Below are 17,525 nucleotides of genomic sequence, written 5' to 3'. Positions count from 1 at the left end.
GCAAATACCTTTAAACTGAAAGACATGTATATATCCTAATAGTCAAAAAATGTAAAATCCAGTCAAGTGATTTAGCTGGTGGGAAGCTGCAGATTTTTGTGAGTAAACGGATAATGTATATAACCCGAATCCAACACTTTCCTTCAGTTTTTATAGCCCAAGACAAAGTGACTATAAAGGGGGATGAGATATGGTAATTGGGACAGAGAGACAAATCATTCTGGACATCTTCATTCCAGGTCTCATAACCTGCCAAAATCTCTGTTCTAATGAGTCTGAGTTTACTGAAATGGCACCTGGCCTTTTTAGTGTGTATACATCTTTTAACTCCAGGACTTTTTACAATTAAGAATATATTTTTTTAAAGATTTTATTTATGGGCGCCTGGGTGGCTCAGATGGTTAAGCGTCTGCCTTCAGCTCAGGTCATGATCCCAGAGTCCTGGGATCGAGTCCCGCATCGGGCTCCCTGCTCCTTGGGAGCCTGCTTCTCCTCTGCCTCTCTCTCTCTCTCTCTCTCTGTGTCTCTCATGAATAAATAAATAAAATCTTAAAAAAAAAAAACAAAAAACAAAGATTTTATTTATTTATTTGAGAGAGAGAGAGAGAGAGAATGAGAGACAGAGAGCACGAGAGGGAAGAGGGGCAGAGGGAGAAGCAGACTCCCTGCTGAGCAGGGAGCCTGATGTGGGACTCGATCCTGGGACTCCAGGATCATGACCTGAGCCGAAGGCAGTCGCTTAACCAACTGAGCCACCCAGGTGCCCTAGAGGGAGAAGCAGACTCCCTGCTGAGCAGGGAGCCCGATGGGGGACTCGATCTTGGGACTCCAGGATCATGACCTGAGCCGAAGGCAGTCGCTTAACCGACTGAGCCACCCAGGCGCCCTTATTAAGAATAAAAAGGTGCAGGGATGTCTAGGTGGCTCAGTCGGTTAAGCGTCTGCCCTTGGCTCAGGTTATGATCCCAGGGTCCTGGGATGGAGTCCCGTAGGGTTCCTTGCTCAGCAGGGAGCCTGCTTCTCCTTCTGCCTGCCGCTCCCCCTGCTTGCGCTCTCTCTCTCCATCTCTCTCTTTCTCTCTCTCTCTGACAAATAAATAAATAAAATCTTAAAAAAAATAGTGTTAAGAGAATTTAAACCATGACATTAAAAAGGTCCTCTGTATATTTGGTGTTTTGTGTTCTTATAATGTTTAAATGATTTTGGCTTCTTACAATGGCAGCCTTAATTGAAATTTAAAAAGCAAAAGTGAATAGTTGATTTAGATATCTAAGTTTTGGTTGAAATCTTACTTAGTTTATAGACAGTATGGGAACAACTAAGAGAAATTCAGGATCATCATATAAATTTTTACAATTAATTTTAACATTATTATTTAAGGATTCACTGAAGGCATTAAATCCAACACTTGAAGTACTTATGGAAGGAGCATTTCGTACAGAACCTACTGAAGAGGAGAGCTACCACCTCTCAGGCTGCCCCTGAAAGTCCTGAGTCAAGAAGGTACTGCGTCCACTGCTGCAGTACAGTGGTCTGGAAGCCAACATCCAAAAACATCTGCCACCACAACCATCGGTTGTCTCTTAACACCATCAAAGCTGGTAACTGGGTGCTGAATCCTACTGCAGAAAATCCTCCTTTCTCTATACCTTGCTTACCGTCAGAAAAACAGCCCCAAGTAGGTTGAAATATGGCCTTTGCTTTGGCTCCATTTTCCACATCTTGGTGAATACATTTTAATTGGCAGAATCCAATTTGCATTAGAACTGTAGTTGTAGAAAAGTCTGGGTGAGGTTACTCTTAGTGTTCCAGCCTTTGTACAAGATGGCATGCTAGAAGGAGGAAAGAATGGAGGTTGAGCAAGGAAATCCAAGGTATTCAGGACTAGTCTTATCAATTTCACCTATCCAATTAGGCCAGAGATTGTGTCCTGGTTCAGGTTCTCTAGAAATAGAGCCTGGGACAAAGATTCTTGTTCAAGTGATTTATTAGGGAAGTGCTCTCTGGAGTGAAGGAAGCAGGACTGGCCAGGAAGACAGAGAAATAAGAATGAACCTCAACTGATCCCCCACAAAATTCACCAGCAAGTGTTATCCAAGAAGACCAATTTTTGTTGTGTGTCCCCATGCCATTGCATGAGGTTTGCAGGGGAGGTCAACAATCCTCTAGGGAAGGTGGCATCCTGAATTGTTATCCAACATTCAGAGAAGCTGAAATATAGATGAAATATCTTATAAAGTGGATTTGGGCAAAGCACACACAGAATTCACTCTAGTCTGCCCTTTGTAATGTGTAGATCCCTTACTTTTCCCATTAAGTTACTCCATCCAAGCACAATTTTTTCCAGAATTCTTATGCGTCACAATTTCTGGGGAATTTTATAAGAAGAGGGTAATGGGACAAACTACAGTCCCTACTGCTGTAGTTGATCTCAAGTTCACAAATGAGAGTCATTATCTCCCTCCTCCACCACCATTTCTAGATTTCCCTCCACTTTGGCTATCATTTCTGTTAGTATAGGTGGTCTGACTGATGGATTAACCCAGGCACTGCTCCCTAAGTGGTTTCATATCCTGGTTATCATGTTCTTATCAGGCTGCGGTTGCTGTACTTATCTGTTTATATTTACAACCAGGCATGGGAATACCAAGAAATGCCCCCAGTGGACCTCCTGAGTGCCAAGCACCATACCTCTCCATCTCCATTATGTAGCAGTAGCCCCAACTCCTGATGATTTGTCAGTCTTCTGGCATTAGGAGCCCCAAGTGACCAGAGAGCAACCATAGCTTTAAGTTTAGTGGGACTTTTGCCGGAGGAAGCGTCCCACGTCTGACCTCTAGGCTAGCAGGGCCTGAGGTTGCAGACAGGAAACACAGTCTTCAAATGGATCCCTGGGAGTTATGGCAAGCAGGCGACTCCTACTTTTATCTCTTGATCTCTGGACCCATGTATTCTACCTACTAGGGACACCGACCCATATTATGGCCATTGCTTTAGGAAGTATACTGCATCCTGAAGGATAATGCTCCAACCTCACAAGGGGTCATTTCAAACCTAGAGCCTCAGCTGTGCCTTCACCAGCCATAGGTCCACTCCATCAATCTGACAGCTCCCTCGCAGTGTGGTGTGTGAGATGTGTTATGACCAGTGGAGCCCCTGGCGGAGTGCCCGCCACCACACCCTCTTGCTATAAAGTGAGCCCCTTGGTTGGAGGCAGCATTATGTGAGATCCCATGTCAGAATATCAGACTTTGATCTGAGGCTGTATTATATGAGATTCCATGTCAGAGTCCTCGGATGGTGGTGCCAGATGAAGGGCTGTGGGCAGAAAAAGCAGACCCATACTTGGAATACAGGTCAAACCCAGTCAGGATGAAATATTACTCTACATCAGGAAGGCCTGGTGTAACCAACTTGCTACTCAGCAGCTGTTTGGCCTCCTTAAAAGCTCAGCGTTGGTCTCTGCTGTTGATAGGTATTTAGTAGCAGCAGTAGTTATGTTGGCTTTGGAGAGAGAGTACAAGTTGTTGGGTTCGTGCGTCCCTCCATCTCTGCCACCATGGCTGCTCCATCCATTAGCCTGCTGTGTGAGAATTGGGTGGCCACTGACATAGGCTGACCGACATCTGCTAGCCTACTCAACCTATGTGGTGGGTTGGTTAGTGCCTCTTCTGCAGTGGACACTCTATAGTGGGCATTATGTGCTATAAAAGATCTTCACATCCTGTGCCCTCCCATAGATCCAGCCATCTGTCTCTTCCCCAACCTTCCCCAATCTTTCTTCTTCCAACTCCTGACCAATAAGCTGAGCTAACATTTGTCACTATAGAGTACACCCTTACCCTGGCCACTCTGTCTCCAAACAAAGTTGCTGACTAAATGCACTGCCTGAAACTCCACCAACTGGGAAGATTTCCCTTCACCACTCCCTTTCAGAACCACCCCCGTGTTGGGCTAAATCACGGTAGCAGATATTTTCAGCTTATAACCATACAAAGATGACCCATCCATGAACCAAGCTTAGGTTTTTCCTTCTGTGTCAGCTGGTCACAGGGACCCTCCTCCCCACCCTGAGGCCATGGCTATGTGTTGAGGGAGAAGCATTGGTACAACAGTGGTAGGTGACATGGGGTTCCCAGCCACCTGTTACACAGCTCACTTGTGCTCTCTGGACTTGTTTGAGCCTAATCCCAGATGTATGAAATGGCTTTACACCACATTGCTGCTACAACCATCAGACCACCCTCTGACCCAGTAAGTCTGGCAGAACCCAACTTAGGATCACTTGGTGTCTCATGGCCACTTGGCATCCCATGTTAGATGCTTAGTTTCTGCCAGAGCCCAGTAGCATGACAGGAGCTGCTTTTCAAATGCTGAATACTTCTGTGCTGCAGATGGCATGGCCTGGCTCCAAAAACCCAGGGGCTGTGCTGTGATTCGCCTATTGGGGCTTGCCAGGAGCAACCAAACAGCATTTTTCTCTACAACAGATACCTCTAGCACCATGGGATCTGCTGGCTCAAATGGCCCCAGTGGGAGGGCTGCTTGTACCTACTATAGAACCCTTTATTGCCCTGGCCTTACTAAAAGATAACAACCTTTTAAGTCACTTGATAAATATATTCCCAAGTGTAATGAATGTGCTGCCTCCCAAACCCAAAGAGACCTCTGAGCATTCTGCTGTTTTCCTAGCAGTAAGAATGCACAGTCTAATAATTTGCCCTATACTTTAGAGACGTTTTAGCATGCCCAGACCACTGGACCCCTAAAACCTTCACTGATGTGGCAGACCCCTGACTCTTTGTAGGCTTTATCTCCCACCTTCTGTTGCGAATATATATTACCAAGGCATGCAGAGTACTTGCCATTTCTTGCTTCTAAGTTCTAATAACATGGTATCATCAATGTAGAAGATCAACGTAATATTCTTCTGGATGTCCAGGTTGTCTGGGTCCCTTTGAACTCTATTATGACAGAGAGCAGGATAATTAACATTGACCTGGGGCAAGGGTCTCCTGTGTTCATGCCATGTGGTTGCCCCCTGCCTCTGATCCTTCTTCCTGGTGAATATAGAAAAGAACATATCTACAGATTAATAGTTGAATACATGTACCAAGGCTGTATTAATAGACTCTAGTAAATATATATATATATATAAGCAGCTGCAGTGGGGCCAATACTTGGTTAAGTTTGTGGTACTCCACTGTCCTATGTCATGATCCATCAAGTTTTTGCAAAGGTCAGATTCACAAATTAAATAGGGCTACGACAAGGAGCAACATATCTTCATTTAAAAAGTCTTCATGGATGGTACTAATCTCTGCCATCTCCCCTGGCCTGGAGTACAGGTTTTTATTTACTATCTTGGTGGAAGAGGGGTGGTTTTAGGGACTACTCCTTGGAGTTTCCTACGATAGTAGCTCAAGGAACCAATGTGAGGATTCTGCCAACAGCTAAGCATTCTAATTCTGATGATACATTTGGGAACCAGGGAAGTAACTGAGGCCATGGACTAGTGCTTCTGATGGCTAAGTGCTGTCACCTGGCCTCTGCTGTTCTGGAATTCTCTAATCCCCTTTGCTACCAGGAAGCCCAGTTCTGTAACACCATCTCTTATTATCAGCCTCAGCCTCCAGAGAATGGTCTCTCGAGGATGCTGGTAGCCCTTTTACCTGTGAATTTCTTATTGCCTTAGTTTTCCCTGGGACCTCTTGAGAAAAAATAATCAGCTGGTGGGCTTTCTGATCTTCTATAGTAGATCCATTCTATCATGGTGTTATGGACTATTTGTGTTCCTCCAAAATTCGTATGTTGAAATCAAACCCCGCCCCCCACCGTGGGAGTATTAGGATGCAGGGCCATTGGAAGAGGATTAGGTCACCAAGTAGAGCCCTCATGAATGGGATTAGTGCCCTAATAAGAAAAAGCTAGAGAGCTAGTTTATTATCTTTCTGCCATGTGTATACAAGAAGTCAGCATTCTGCAACCCACAAGAGGCTCCTCATTAGAACCCGACTATGCTGGCACCCTAATCCCAGACTTCCAACTTCCAGAACTGTAAAAAAAAATATCTGTTGCTTATAAGCTACCCAGTCTGTGGTATTTTGCTATAGAAGCCCGAGCTGACTGAGACACATGCCCACTTCTCTGAGCCTTTTGATCTCTTCCTCCACAGCCTTTCATGGCAATTCTGGCGTTTCTACTGCATTTAATGTAAACCACTGTTTCTTCCAAGTTTCCAAGGGCCATTCAACAGCATAACAGAAACGGGGTGCTTTCCAAGGAATTCAATCCTATTTCATGGGGAAATGCCCCTATACTGACAAATCCTCTTTTCTCCAGCTTTTTGGTCTACCTGCTTTGCTCAAGCACAATTGTGGTCCCCTCCTAGATATTTTCTCCCTATTGTTGCTGATGAAAAGTTATTTAGGTCCAATTACTCTCTACTTATAGCACAACAAGCACATCCCTAATTGAATCATGGTGAAATGTGACCCCAGGTTTTTGGTCTGGTATCCAGAAGTGGGCAGTGGAAAATCCTTGCCTTCATCTGAGATTCCTGCACAGCAAGGGAAGGAAGGTAGGAGATAGAACCTTCCTAGCAAGGGGTGAGAACTACTTCTGCAGGCCCATTAATTCAGGGGGAGGGTGGGGGTTCACATGCTATGTCTGTATGAGATCTGTAACCTCAGAGTTCCACTCCCTTCCTCTCAGAACAGATCTGCCTTGACCAAGCATTGAGCCTTCCCTGCAGTTCTGCTGCTCCCGCAAGTTAGACCTAAACCTGCTGTCAGGGAGTGGCCTCTGACTCTCACATTTCACTTTTAATTCATGATCAAGTGACTTGCACCTTCCATTTTCTTTCCTCGGTTCATCAGTGGTGCCCAGCACTAGCCATCCCATTCCACAGCCCTTATAATAACTACCTCCTCCATACCTCTCAAATACCGGACAACCAGCCAGGGCATTCTCTTCCACCTGCAATACACACCAACTCCCCACAGGGCAAAACCTTAGCTGCTGCACTCTTTCATGTGCCAGGACTGTCAAAACTCCACTAAGGGCTTTGTGGCCAGTCCCTTAGCAGACGATGGCAGCTCCAAAAGGTCATCCTTACTTATTGGGATTCCTCCAGCTATCAACTATCTTAGGTTGGATTCCCTAGCAACAGAGCAAGAGTCAGTGATTTATTGATGGAGTATTCTCCAGGAAAAACCTTTCAGTGGTGAGGGAAGAAAGACAGGAAAGGGAGAAAAGTTGAGCAAAGATGGGCTAATGTCTAGCCTAGCTTGGTTCTTTCATTTGGGAAAAATTAATCCTATCTCTCTCTACCAGGCTAACTCTTTTAGGACTCATAAGCTCTGACATCTCCACTTCTGGAGAAAATTCACTGACTCTTTGACCTTGGTTATGTTTTCCTTCCATGTGATCTGATAGTAACCCATAGTGACTTATCACATAATTGTCTTCCTACTTGTTTGAGGAAGAGAAAACAGAAGCACTTTTCAAAACACCCGTGGTACTCCTCTCTCTGAGGGTCTTAATATTGCCTTAGGGTGAGGGGGGGTAAGTAAGAATAGATATAGGTATGTAATATACATATCTCATATCATACATACATACATTTAACTCTCCAAGTGATTAGGATATATTTATAGTTCTACCTTAAATCCCCTCATATCCACTAGCCCAGCGGTTCTCAATTCTGGCTAAAATTAGATTCTTCTAAGGAGCTATTAAAATTTTTGGTATGGCAGATTAAAATCTGCCAAAACATTCAGATTTAATTAGTCTAGGATTAGATCTGGGCATCAGTGGTTTTTTTAATTTTTATTTTTTAAAGATTTTATTTATTTATTTGAGAGAGACAGAGAGAGAGAGAGAGAGTACAGGCAGAGGGAGTGGCGGGCAAGGGAGAGGGAGAAGCAGGCTCCCCGCTGAGCAGGGAGCCCGATGCGGGGCTGGATCCCAGGACCCTGGGATCATGACCTGAGCCGAAGGCAGACACTTAACCGAATGAGCCACCCAGGCGCCCCATCAGTGATTTCTTTTTAAAGCTCTCAGATTATTGTAATGTGCAATTAGGATTGAGAAGCACTGAACTAGACTATGATGTGTATGGGGCAGGCTTCTGGTCCTATTCCTCTTGATATTTCCAGGGTCTACCTCAGTATCTGTGGAAGCCATACGCTAATATTGAATAAATGAATGAATGACTGAAAAGAGTAGAGAGATAAGTGCAATTTCTTCCCTATTTATGACACAAACTGACATTTAACAATATTAAATCACATTTATAAATAAAGTTGACCTAAGCAAACTTTCCATTCCTGTGGTCACAAATATCCCCAGAAGAGGTTAAAAGTTACCAAATTCTACTCAGGCTTATAAAAAGACAGCTTTGGCAAACAAGTAGAAGATTAAAGCATATCTATTTTACTGGAAGAGGCAAGAGCACAGGGATGGACAAGTTCATAAGAAGGTCAATGTCAGTGGGAAAGGAAATAAACATTTTTGAGTACCCACCATGTTCCAGACACCACAGTAGCTGTTTTCATAGCAGCCAGAAGGGCACAGCATACAATAGGAGCTCAGTAAATATTGTCAGAGGAGTAATGGAGGGAGGATGGAGCAGAGGGTAGGTGGGAGGGGGAATGACTCCTGTGTAAGAAATAGTCCACACATGCACTGTTGAGAACTGTCTTTTTAAAATATGAAGGGAACCCCTGGGTGGCTCAGTCAGTTAAGTGTCTGCCTCTTGATTTTGGCGCAGGTCATGATCTCAGGGTTGTGAAATGGAGGCCTGCATCAGGCTCTGAGCTCAGTAAGGAGTCTGCTCAAAATTCCCTCACTCCCTCTGCACCTCCCTCCCTCTTTAAAATAAATCAATCTTTAAGATATGAACGACGTCATATCTGGAAAGAACTATAATGAACTGGGCTGGGAATAAGGAGAATAGGAGACAAGAACTTAAATCTGGAAGTGCTTCATTTCAATAAGCATTGTTTATGATTCAGAATGCATATTCTAGAGAAAGCATGCATGGTAATTCCCAGCCTAGTCCAAAAATACACATTTAGTCTGTAATGGATCTAAATTATTAATTGTCCAAATATGGGTTTTACCTCCTGTGATCAGATGTACATACCATAAAGTATCGCAGGGAGAGAAGTGGGGAGAAGAAGGGGATATTCTGACCTTCACTTAAAAATGAAGTTGTTTTTTTTTTTAAGATTTTACTTATTTATTTGATAGAGAGTGAATGAGAGAGACAGCATGAGTGGGGGGGGTGGGGCAAGGGGAGCGAGAGAGAGAAGAAGACTCCCTGCTGAGCAGGGAGCCTGATGCGGGTCTCAATCCCAGGACCCTGAGATCATGACCTGAGCCGAAGGCAGATGCTTAACTGACTGACCCACCCAGGTGCCCCAGAAATGAAGTTTCTAATCTAAAAATTGACTACGTTTAAAATTGACAAGGCAAGAAACAACAAATGTTGGAGAGGTTGTGGAGAGAGGGGAACCCTCCTACACTGTTGGTGGGAATGCAAGTTGGTACAGTCACTTTGGAAAACAGTGAGGAGGTTCCTCAAAAAATTAAAAGCAGAGCTACCCTATGACCCAGCAATTGCACTACTGGGATTTACCCCAAAGACACAGATGTAGTGAAACGAAGGGGCACCTGCACCCCAATGTTTATAGCAGCAATGTCCGCAATAGCCAAACTGTGGGAAGAGCTGAGATGCCCTTCGACAGATGAATGGATGAAGAAGATGTGGTCCATAGATACAATGGAATATTACTCAGCCATCAGAAAGGATGAATACCCAACTTTTGCATCCACATGGGTGGGACTGGAGGAGATGATGCTAAGTGAAATAAGTCAAGCAGAGAAAGTCAATTATCATATGGTTTCACTTATTTGAGGAACATAAGGAATAACATGGAGGGCATCAGGAGAAGGAAGGGAAAAATGAAGGGGGGAATCAGAGGGAGAGATGAACCATGAGAGACCATGGACTCTGAGAAACAAACAGAGTTTTAGAGGGGATGGGGGAGGGGGGATGGGTTAGCCCGGTGATGGGTATTAAGGAGGGCACGTATTGCATGGAGCACTGGGTGGTATACAAAAACAATGGATCGTGGATCACCACATCAAAAACTAATGATGTACTGTATGGTGACTAACATAACATAATAAAATAAAGTTAAAAAAATAAAAATTGATTGCGTTTGAAAATTTGTAAATTGTTTATCAGAACTCAGAACTCATTTCATAAAAAAAAAAAGTATACATGGTGGTTTACCCACAGAGCTTAACTGGTAAATTGTTGAAATTAATTTTTTAAAATTTGATTTGATTCCCCTACTGTCCTTGCCCTGTAAGCTTATTCATCTCTTTTTTTTCAGTCCTCTTCTTTTACATCTGTGACCTTGGGCCAATTACTTAATTTCTATACGGCTCCATGTCCTAAACTGTAAAATGAGGATAACCATAGGACCTAATTAATTCTGAGGATTAAATGAATTCATGTCTTGCACACAGAAAATATTCAATAAATAATAGCTGCTACTTCTATGATCATATTATTGTCTGTCTATGGTGGGTTATCCCCCCCCCCACCCCCCACAGAAAACAGAAAACCTTAGATAAGGATTCATGTAAAAATACTTTATTTAGGAAGTGTTCCCTGGAAAAACCAGTAAGGGAATAGGGGAGTGAAACTGGGAATGAAAGGAGCTTAAGGAAGGGATGGTATTTCAACTTTGACCTAAATTCATAGAGGACACAGGAGACAGTGTAGGTCATCTCAGCACTGTCCCAGTCAGAGGCTATGAGAGCTAGAGCATTCATACTTGCACCTATAGTTATTAAGTTAAGGTGGGGGTGGCTTAATTCCCAGGTACTTCAGCTTTGCATGTGTAAAGTAAGATGGGTTCCAGTAGCCTAAGAGTAGCCCCACATATAGCCCCAAGTCAGTGCTCTGAAAGGATAAGGTCATCTGCTTCACTTGGCATCTGCTACAACATCATTATCATCATCATCATCATCATCACTACCTCCCATAAGATACACAATTGTATATAGTTTAAAAGGCACTGTGTCATGTTCTGGGGATTAAAAAAAAAAAAAAACAGTCCCTGTCCCTCTACACATTAGATTTCTTCTGAAGCACAGTATAAATACACAAAGGTATAAGAAGTGTGTGCTAAATGCCAAATAAGTGTAAACAAGGTACTGGCTACGAGTATATCGGCTTTGGGTGACAAGGAAAGATGCTAGTAGTACCTCAGTTGTATCTTAAAGAGTGGGTAGAGTGCAGACAAGTAAAGAAAAAAAAGCGGGGGGTGTTGATGAGGAAAGGAGTGGAATGATGAATGTTTCAGGGAGAATCAATAAACTTGTTCTAATGTGGTAGTTCTAAACCTTGAATGCTCATTAGAATCACCAGGGAGATTTAAAAGTCCCAATACCCAGCTGTAGCCCAGATCAATTACGTCAGAATTGCTGGGGTGATTCCCCAGGTATTTCCAATGGACACCCAAGGCTAAGGACCATTGTTTTAAATTGGCTAGGAGACAGCTTACGAGAAACTGGCTAGGAGCTACACTAGAGATACAGAAGAGCTCAGATTGTGGAAATTTTGGCTATGTGGAGCTAATTATTTCAATCTCACTCTAAGATTTCTATTGCAAGCTGCCTTAAAGCATTTTCCTAAGTCAGGCAAAAGTAAATACAGAGCCTGGAACATTAGATGAAGGAGTTTGAACTTTATGCTATCGGCAATGAAAGGTCACGCAGGGTCCTTGAAGATTTTTGAGCACAAGAATGATGTAAATAAAACAACATTGTAAAATTTAAACAGGATGTAGAGTTTTAGAGCAAGGAGGACAATATCTGATGGAACTTGACCTTGGCTGGTAGGGGGAAGGGCTACTAAAGGGGAAAAAGTTCCAGAGGTTCTGAGCATGGAGTTGCATGGAAACAAATAGCCTTGGGTATCAAGTATCAGGTGGTTGCAGAGGTGACCTAACCATGTTTATGTGTGAGAAAGGGAGCTATGTGGCTCACAGGAGAGCCATGTTTGTACAGGAACCAGCCAGAAGAAACTTTGCTTTTCTGGTGAGTGGGCCTGAGTAACAGTCTAACTAGCTAGAGGGTGAAGCATATTGGAATGAGAAGCCAGAATAATATTTTAGGCCTTGAAAAGCTGAACACAAACTAAACTGTGTTCCTATAGATTACTTGCTACACCATTGTGTAGCAAAATATATTTTGAACTGAAAAACAGGAAGTACTATGCTTATTCCAAGAAAAAAGGCATCCAATAGAAGAAAAAAGGACAAGATTATAATATTGTTGGGGAGCCTGGGTGGCTCAGTCATTAAGCGTCTGCCTTCGGCTCAGGTCATGATCCCAGGGTCCTGGGATCGAGCCCCACGTCGGGCTCCCTGCTCTGCGGGAAGCCTGCTTCTCCCTCTCCCACTCCCTCTGCTTGTGTTCCCTCTCTCGCTGTGTCTCTCTCTGTCAAATAAATAAATAAAATCTTAAAAAAAAGATAATATTGTTTATCAATTTAAAGAGGTAAATTTTCCTTAATACTTATAGAATACAAGAGCAGAATTCATCATTGACAAATATGAGACATTTTCCGTCTGGGATGCCCTTATCAGTCTCTGTAATGGGAATCTATTAGCTAAGGAAAGAAGAAATCATTTTTAACCTGTTATTTATATTATTTCTTCAGCTGTTTTACTTAGTATGTATTTGATGGGGTCTTGCTACCATATATAGATGTTAAAGAAGCCAGGAATGAGGGTAATTCTTTTTTAAATTATCCTACAAAAAATTTAGTTAAAAAATTTCAAGCTACCGTTATGTTGTAAAAGGGATCCTGTTCTCATTTTCCTCCTTCCCCGGCGTAAATGTCATGGTCTATCATTTTAACTACTCTATTGCCAATAACTCTAACCTCTGTCGCCTCATCTTCTTTTCATTAAACCCAGCTGGCAACGCTCTAACCCTGGATGAATCTAACATCTGTCTTTGCCAGGCCTCCACCTGGGCTGTTGAGTGCTGGTGATGAAAATCTCACAACAGGGCAGATAGATATTGATATAAATGCATGGCTGCACCTGCAAATGGACCTGCAACTTTGGCTAGAAGTCCCACGATGATGTCCTGCCAGCTATCTCTTTCATTCTGCCCAAAGCGTGTTTTAAACCGGTAGTCTTTTCAGACATGAAAAGATCTCACTGCTTTCTCCTTCCACTCCTGTCTCCTCACTCACAGAGGTAAACTTTTCTTGCACCTTACAGAGAAAACCAAAGCCATTTGAGAAGGAACTCTTTCAACTTTCACCAAATCCACAGATTCAGATGTACCCATGAAAGAACTGAAAAACATGGCCACAGTATTTTACTCTTCCTATTACTGAGAAGTGGAGTATACTTGCCCCTCTTTGAATCTGGGCTGGTCTTATATCTTGCTTTGACCTAAACTCATTCCTCTCAAAGTCGTTCCCATCTCGGTAAGTGGTACCATCTTCAGGAGTCATCTTGATTCCTTCCTTTTCTTCCCATCCAACTGAGCAGCAAGTCCCATACCTACTTGTTCGTCTGTCTGTCAATCTCTCTTTCAATCTTGTCTCCTGCAATCCATTGTTAACATAGCAGCCAGGATATTCTTTTTAAAGTATAGATCACATCTGGTGGCTCCCTTGCTTACAACCTACCAATGACTTCCTGTTGTCCTAAAAATAAAATCTAAGCCCTTACTATGGTCTGAAAGGCCCTGTATAATCTGGTCCCTGCCTACCTCTTTGTATTCATCTCACACAACCTCCCCCCTTACTCGTGACACTCCTATCAAACAAGACTCCTTTCCTAGCTTAAAGTCTTTGCACTTGCTGTACACCATACACCACGTGGATTACCCTGAGCTCCCACCTTAGCAGGTTTTTCTCCTCATCATTCAGGTCTCACTTAAGCATTACCTCAGAGAATCCTTGACCAGCCCCACCCAATCTGAAGTAATCTCCTTCGGGCTCATTTTCTATCACATTGCTTTGTCTCAGAGCCTCCATGGTACTTAGAGCTTTCTCCCTTCTCCTGTGAGTCCCCACCCCATCTTCCTCATCCCCCTGAATGAAGGAGCTCTCATATTCTTATATGACCCTGCCCCCATGGGCACACTTCATGGATCCAGGAATGGGCCCCTGACCTAGCTGGATCAGAGCTCTTCCTGTGATTTTTAGAACCGGAGTTGAGAAACAGAGTCAATTCTTCTCTAACGATAGGTGTCTGATGCCAAATTCAGCAACTGTTCGTGGTAATCTTTCCAGTCATGTGAAAATGAGTCTATAAGAACAAATAACATTCATATGATGAAGGGGAGAAAGAAAGTTACTTTTGAAAGTGCTTTTTGGTTCTGGTTGTTTCCAAGTTTTAAAATTATATTCTGGATGCATATGGGGTTAACTGAGAAATTTTGCATCAGTATTTTCTTTGAAAAAATTTAAAAGGCTAGAGTGTTGATTGACCTAACCTGTTCTTTTTTGTGTATAACACTACTCAAATGTAGATGTTTAATATGTGCTTTTTGATGATGAAGATGATGAATATTCCACCTGCAGAAAGGAAGGTTAGAAACTTTCTGCTTAAAGCACACTCTAATATCGAGCGAGAAAACAAAAGTGGTAGGGATTGAGAAGTGAGCAACTCTGAGAAGACCCACTTGGGCTTTCACATCAATACATCATGATATATATAGCACCAAATTCTTTTCCACACTGCAAAAAAATACACATTCAGAGGCAAGACAGAGGTAAGATGGTAAATGTTTTAAAATGACTGTCCCCCCCCCCCCCAACTTAAGGTCCATTTCAACCTTTACAGGAATCAATCTATTCAACACATGCTAATCAAATATAATTATGCAAACTATGTTCTGGGCACTTTAAGAGATACAGAGATGAGTAAGTCAGAGACTCAGCCATTAAGGTGTTCATTAAAGGACGTATTTTTTTAAGTACATAAAAGAAATGACTAAAATACAAAGTAGCTGTGATGTTTCTACATGAGTTACAAATAAAGTATAATGGCGCCAGGGCTGGAGTAAAAAAAAAAAAAAAAAAAAAAAGGAGGGGGTTCATATTCAGTTGTAAGAACCAGGAAAAGCTTCATAACTAAGTTAGGCATTTGAGTTGTACCTTGGAGGATGGGTAGGACTGCAAAGGTCAGAGATGGTATGAGGAAGCCACCAGCCTCTGAGGACAGGCCAGACAAAAGAATATTTGGCATGAGTATGAAGGACAATGTGCAGCTAATGAAGGCCTGAACTCCTAGGATTGGCAGTAAAACAACAGAATGTCTGTCTCTTGGCATTGCTATTCACTGGATTTGGGACGTTTGGGGTACAGAATGATCATTTTCAGAAATTTTAAGTTTGAGATGACAGCAGAATATTCCCTTAGGCTGAACAGGAGGAGCTGAAATGTGGGGCTGGTGTTTGGGAGGCATGTTAAGACTGGAGATGTTAAATTTAGAACGTAAATAAAACCACATTTATGAAAAGCGCGAGCATTATTTGCACATTGTTTGGAACACAAACCAACGAGGGTCATAAACTCTGCACCATCATGACTTCCAGTGACCGTGTAAAGAGACCTGTGATACCAGTATAACCTGAAATTGAAAATCAAACTGAAATGACAGCTCCGTGTTCCTGATATGTTCAATTCATCTAAGTAACAATTAAGTATGAACCCTCATCCTTTGATCTATCGGAAATCCATTCTAAAAACAGATTCCATTCCTCAAGTTTTTGGAAACCTAACATGTGCCCAGTCTTTCCTAGTTCATGGCTTTGGCTCTGCAGGCCACTTCTTATCTTTCATAATTGAGTCTTGGGCTGCTTCCCTCTCCTTTCCTCCAAGCATGGACACAGCTAAGACCAGGCTGATAGCCTAGGGATAACAGAAGGGCATTACCACACAGAGAGGAAAAAACCTTAAATTGGGTATTAGATGTTACTGCTCCTAAGACATAGACCAAGCTCCCCTCCACGTCCCTAAGGTCTATCTCTTCCTTAGCTCCCCATCCTGATGCTGTGTTCTGCTTACCTCAAACCATCATATTCTCCCAACCTGGAGTTCAGATCCCTCTTTCACCCTAGCTCTGGAGAGGGAAGCAGGCCTTTCTCTGCCCTCTTCCAAGGCTGGCTTCCTTTCCTGCCCTAGGATTACTGACAGTAAGAATACTGTTAATTAGCTTGACTATAGTAATCATTTCACTATGTATGTCTGTATATATATATATATATATATATGTATGTATGTGTGTGTGTGTGTGTATACAGACATACACACACACACACACAACACGTTGTACATCTTAAAACTATACAATTTTTTTAAGGGACGGAAGAGGGAGAGGGAGAGAGAGAGTCTTAAGCAGGCTCCACACCCAGTGCAGAGCCCCAGGTGGGGCTCGATCTCATGACCCTGAGATCATGACCTGAGCTGAAATCCAGAATCTCACTTTCACTCATGTTTGTAATATGTGTCATTATGTTGGTATTATTGTGCAGCCCTTATCAGATTGTGAACGACAAGAATACGCCAAGTAATAGTCTGTGAGGTGTTCACAAATATATAGACTTTTTTCGGTAATGATAATACCATTTAACATCTGGAGATCGGAAGTGGAATAAAATGTGCTTCTAATGCAAACTAGCCTCCCTCGCACGTAAATTTCTCTGGTTAAGTTTATGGCCCAACTCATACTCTAGCGATATTGCAGTAAGAAAAAAAAATTATTTTTCCTTCAAGCGATTGAAACTTATCTCACCTTGGACTACTGATCCCAGCATGCAACGCTCCCGTATTACCACTGTGTGGGGTGGAGTCATAGAAGGGGCGGCAACGACGGTGGCCTGTGCATTCTGGGCATTGTAGTCTGGGGTCCAGGCCGCCGTCGGGACAGTCCACGTGGTGCGTCTGGCGACAGCTTTAGGCAGTGGGTACCCTGCTTCTTCCACCCGGTCCTCGAGGTGCGGACCCCGGCAAGGCCAGACCGGCGCCGCTGAGCAGGCTGCAGGGAGGCCCGGAGGCAACCCGATCTTTCGCGACGTTTTTGCGACAGCCGTGGCCGTGTTCCGCGAGTCCCCTCCCTCCCTCCTCTGAGGAGGTACCGGCTGTTGTGCGGCGCTGCCTTTCTGTTTGAGTGTATGGGAGAGAGAGTGAGTGAGTGAGTGTGAGCGTGTGTGTGTGAGAGAGGGTGAGGCGTGAGTGCGAGTGTAAGAGGAGGAGAGCCCGCCGCGGCCGCCCCGCCGCTCCCCGCAGCGGGAGCAGAACGCGCGGCAGCAGCGAGCAGGAGAGCCGGCGCCCCGGGAGCCCGCGGGGACAAGGGCAGAGACGCCGCTCCCCACCCCCAGCCCTCGTCCCTCTGCTCTCCTTCGCCCGGGGGAACCTCCCCGTCCCCCCACCCTCCCGGCCGGCCTCTGCCCCGCCGTCCCCCTGGATGTCC

The sequence above is a fragment of the Zalophus californianus genome, chromosome 3 (assembly GCF_009762305.2).
Source record: "Zalophus californianus isolate mZalCal1 chromosome 3, mZalCal1.pri.v2, whole genome shotgun sequence".
In the NCBI taxonomy this organism is placed as follows: domain Eukaryota; kingdom Metazoa; phylum Chordata; class Mammalia; order Carnivora; family Otariidae; genus Zalophus; species Zalophus californianus.
Note: the sequence above shows the minus strand (reverse complement) of the source record.